The sequence below is a fragment of the Sceloporus undulatus genome, chromosome 3 (genome assembly GCF_019175285.1).
Source record: "Sceloporus undulatus isolate JIND9_A2432 ecotype Alabama chromosome 3, SceUnd_v1.1, whole genome shotgun sequence".
NCBI lineage: Eukaryota > Metazoa > Chordata > Lepidosauria > Squamata > Phrynosomatidae > Sceloporus > Sceloporus undulatus.
Window position 1 is genome coordinate 7,586,553 of NC_056524.1, and position 5,497 is coordinate 7,592,049.

Here is a 5,497-nt window from a genome sequence, read left to right on the forward strand (position 1 = left end):
TCACATTTTGCAGACAGATTTTTCAGCAGCTCTTCTCTATTTATTTTTTTAAGGATGCTATCTAGAACATTCAGCATGCTGCAAACCAAATGAAACCATTGGTGAAAGTTTCTGCCAGAGATTATTTCATTTTGAAAATTTGTATGTTACCAAATCATGCATTTTCAAGATGCACAAAAACTTTTCTTTCTTTTTTTTCTTTTTGGCAAAGACTTATTTAGAGACTGGAGTTTTCAGTTCTGGGATCTGAAAGGACACTTTTCAGATCAGCAGGACGCTTTGCGGTTTTAGAAATGCAAATCCGATTAGGAAAACAGCCTCGGTTTGAAGACAGAAAGGAGGCTGGAAAGAAAGGAAAGAGAAGGGAGGTCAACAGCACAAAAGAAATTTTGTTTGCCGTTGTGTAATTGTGGGAGGCTGTTCTGGGATATGACTGTTTGGTCATGGCCCTTGAGAAACAGTCCTGTGTTGAAGCTCTCAGTTTAGAAAGCTATGCAACTCACCCTTCAACGGCATGCGGACCTCAAGAAACCCAGCTCTCCTGACCTTCAAGTGTTCTTTTTATAATCATTATCTCACCATTGAATCATCTCTCCCATTCAGAAAATCAAGACAGCACACTCTCCAATTGGACCAATTAATCCTCTGCTGTGCCACTTTTTGAGTTGCTTTTAAAATGCCCCAGCATCATTCTCTTCTGCCCATCTTCCTCCTTTGCCCTCACCTTGCTTCAGTTGCTGCAAACTGAGAGTGCATCTACACTGGGGAAATCATGCAGTTTGATGCCATTTTAAGTGCTGTAGCTCCATCATGTGGAATTCTAGGGTTTGTCACTTTACATGGTTTTCAGCCTTCTCTTGCAAAGTGTGCCGGTGCTTTGTTTGTTGTTGTGTGCCTTCAAGTTGTTTTCAACTTATGGCAACCCCAAGGTGGCCCTATGATAGAGTTTTGCTGGCAAGATTTGTTCCGAGGAGTTTTTCCATTGCCTTCCCCTGAGGATGAGAGCATGTGACTTGCCCAAGCTCACCCAATGGGTTTCATGGTTGAGTGGGCAATTGACCCCTGGTCTCCAGAGTCGTAGTCCAGCTTTCAAACCAGTCTGCCACACTGGCTCACTCACAAAACTATAAATCTCAAGATTCTCTAGGATGGAGCCATGGCAGTTAAACTGCTTTCTTTCTGCAATGTGGATGCACTGTAAGTTAAAAGTGCAAAAAATACTTGGCATTCATTAACTCAGAAGAGGGAAGGAAAGAATAGAATCTTGTCCTTCCCAGTAGGTTCAGGCAAAAGCAAACTGTTGCAGCCTCTCCAAGCTTGTGCATGTTTCCTCATGAATAATTTCAGCAGGCTATGATGTTGCCAGGTCACATGTGTACCATTTTTCATCTCTGAAGTATTAGAGGATATGAGATGGAGTGAGAAGACTTGCAGCATAGAGTGAAAGGAGATTTTGGCTGCCCAGCACTTTACAGAGTTTCTCTCCAGCAATATGTCTACACTAAAAAGTTATATCAGTTTGTTACCACATTAACTCTCATGGCTCCATCCTACAGAACCCTGTGATTTATAACCTGGTGGGGTACTTAGAATTGCATGTTAGAGGGGACAAAGAATAATCTGTTAGAGTTTTGTAATTTGAGAGGGTGGAATAAAATTCTCCTGGCAGATAATATTATGTACTTCCTCAAATCCCAGGATTCTATAGGATGAAACTATGACCATTAAAGTGCTATCAAACTGACATAACTCTGAAGTGTAGAAACACTCCAGGTCTCATACTGAAAGAAGTTGTTTCCATTATTTTCAGCCACCCCTAGATTGTGGAATAATCTGCCAGAAGAGATTTGACAGATGAATATGGTGTCCCAACTTAAAAGAGCACTAAGGACCAGGCTTATCCAGATGATTTTTAAATTGTAAATTTTAAATGGTGACTTTTAAATATGGAATCTTTTAATTTGTGTACATCTTCTATGGCTTTTTAAACTGATGTGTGTTTAACTGATGTCTTTTTAACTGATGTTGTTTGTGTTGCTGTTTCTCACCTCGATCTGTGGGGAGAGGCAGCTAAGTTGTTGTTGTTGTTGTTGTTGTTGTTGTTACTATCTGCTACCTGTATCCCTTTTATATTGTAGCACTGTGGTTCCAATTTAACTGCCATGACTTCATTTTGTGGAGCCCTGGGACTTGTAGTTTGGCTAGGCACTAGAGCTCTCTTTGTGTCTCATATATAGGGCTGCCAGATCTCAGGCCCTCCCTGGCCCTGAATCTCCAGTTTTGATGTGTCCTCTCCAGGTGGCTCAGCTTCTGGCAAAAAGAAAGGGCTTCATGCAAATCTCTACCTCCTTTAGGAAAGCTGCACCCCAATTTTGGAAGAGAGCCCTTTATCGAAATCGGAAGGTCCTTTTTGATTCCAGATTTTGGGGCACCATCTAGTGGTAACTGCACTTATAGCCTGCTCTAGACTTTTGCTGTTGTTGTGTGCCTTCAAGTCATTTTTTCCCAACTTCTGTTGAACCTAAGGCAAACTTGTCATGGTTTTTCTGCCATTGTTATCCTCTGAGGCTGAGAAAGTGTGGCCTACCATATGTTACCCAGTAGATTTACATGGCTGAGCCAGGAATTAAACTCTGGTCTCCAGAATCATAGTCCAGTGCTCAAACCACTATGTCACATTGGCTTAATATGTAAAAATGAGAAAAATAGAAGAAGCAGAGCAAATGAGGTGGTGATGGCATCACAATCTCATCAAAACCATCTCATAACTTTTCCAGTAAAGTTCACCAGTTAGGGACAGACATATGTAGTGATTCTATGCGGACACAGCAAAAATACAGAATGTGGTTCCAGGTAGCAATCTGAGCTGCAACTTTCACACAAGAGAGAAAGAAAGAAAGAGCACGTTCCTAGCCCTTATGGCTAAAAAGCTGTTTGTGTGTTTGTTTGTTTTTATTGCATTTATATACCACCTTTCTCCCAAAATGAAAACCAAGGGGACTTATAATACTTTTAAAAAGAGCCAACTGAAATGTTAATTTACATTGCAGTTAGGCTTCTGTTTCCTCGGATTCAAGCATCCACCACCTGAAAAATAAATAAATATAAATTTCAAAAAGAAGCCTTGATTTTGTCATTTTATATAAGGGACACCATTTTACTCTGCCTTTGTATTTAATGGGACTTGAGTATCCATGGATTTTGGTATCCACAGGAATCAAGCCCCAGCAGATACCTACAGCCTGCTGTAATTTACAAAAGTTAAAAAAGGAATTCCTTCAATGTTTATCAGCAATGCCTGAGAACTCAGCTCAAAGGCCAGATCTTTTGCTGGATTAAATTCCCAGTGGTTGTGGTGCAGGAACAGCCGCTTTAGCTAAGATGTCTGTGAGGCTTTTAGCACTGCAAACAAACCCAAGGAGGCAGTGATAGAGAAGCGGCTTTTCCCCCCTGTTTTTGTCTCTGCATGACATCAGTCGTTCTCTTCCGGTCATAAAAGTGTGAGAGAAGATCATAAAAGCATCCCTTTTGCCAAATCGATTTTTCCAGTTTGGTAAAAGGGATCCTTTTACAACCCCCTCTCATACTTTTACAACTGGAAGAGAACAAAAGTGCTTTGACATCGTGCAGAGACAGAAGCAGAAAAACAGTTCTCTTTTGTTGCCTGCCAGGTTTCCTTGCAATGTGAATGGGCTCCTGTTTTAATATCCAGTATTATTATTTTATTCATTTATATTCCCTTTCTTTCTCAATAATGAGACTCAAAGTGGCTAACAACATGTTTAAAAGCAACACAGATTAAAACTATATTTAAAAGCATCAATAAAAGTATATCAATATTGCACACACAACAAACTTTGGTTACAGCCTCCAGAGGGTGCAGTAACCTAAAAATTGACTGAGAATGAAGACTGCACTTTCTCACTCGTAGTTCGAACCAAGTGCCCCTAAAGCCACTTGACCTATGATGCGAAGCACAGCTAAATCAGTGAATGACCAGTTGTGCATTTATCACTTGGGACATGCAAGATGACCACAGCTGATGGTGTGATTGGATGCCAGGTTTTGACTCACACAGTTTTTATAGCAACTTCAGAGTGTGTGTGTGTGAGAGAGAGAAAAAGAGCAAAGAAGTGAAGAAATTGTTATTAACAATGAATTAATGTCTGGAATCGTGATAGTGCCAGACAGCTGTGTAAGTTCCTTTGCCTTTTACAGTTGTGCTTCCATGTTTTGCTGAGGTTAGGAGTGAAGGACTCCCATGAATGTGGAAAAAACACAAATAAAACCCCCCACTATTCTTTTTACCTAAGAGAACTCTTCTTTAGCCATTTCCATGTCCTCCAGTGCAACTCTATGGTCAACATCTGCCAGAAGTTGATCCTAGCATTGTGCTGGAGGGCCTACAAATGCCTAGAGAAGTGTTTTCTCTAGGAACTAATAGGATCTCCAGAGCAACTCTATGGTCAACTTCTGACACAGTTGCGCTGGAGGACCCAGAGATTCCTAGAGAGAACATATCAATTGGAACCGCAAATAATCAAATCCACAAAAGTCAAAGCCACCAATGTGGAGGGCCAACTGTATCCGCATTTCTCCCAGTATGGACCCAAGACGTCTCCAGAAACAGAACAAGAAGTTCCAAACAGAACAAGAAGTTAAAAATGCAACCTCTCCCTCTCCCTGAATATGATCCCTTGCAACGGATTGATCAACTTCGGTTGATACGCTGATTGCGACCCTACCTGCACCGAAGGGACCTTGAAACAGTGGTACACACACTGGTAACCTCTCATCTAGACTTCTGTAATGCGCTCTACATGGGGCTACCCTTGTACCAAGTTCGGAAGCTTCAATTAGTACAAAATATGGCAGCCAGATTGGTCACTGGTTCTTCAAGGTTTGACCATATAACACCTATTTTGAAAGATCTTCACTGACTCCCTATTAGCTTCCGGGCACAGTACAAGGTGTTGGTTATCACCTATAATGCCCTATACGGCTTGGGCCCAAGTTACTTGAGGGACCTCATCTCCATGTATGATCCGCCCCGCACACTCAGAACATCTGGTAAGAACTTATTGGAAACACCATCTTCCAAATATGCACAATACAAGGTGTTGGTTATGACCTATAAAGCCCTATATGGCTCAAGTCCGAGATACTTGTGGGACCGCCTCTCCCCATACAATCTGCCCCGCACCCTAAGAACATCAGGCAAGAAGTTATTGGAAACCACGAACCCCAAATATGCTTCCACTTCACAAAGAGCCTTTTCAATAAGGGCTCTGAGACTGGAACAGCCTTCCTGTGGACATCTGATTGGCGCCCTCACTAGAGATATTCAGGAAAGCAGTGAAAACCGAACTATTTCGCCAAGCATATCCAGATATGTTATAAGATAATGACTGACATGCCCCCGAATTGAGATGCTGCTTAATTCCCAATTGTATTGTATTATGTATTGTATGGTTATTCTTAACCATTAGTTAATATG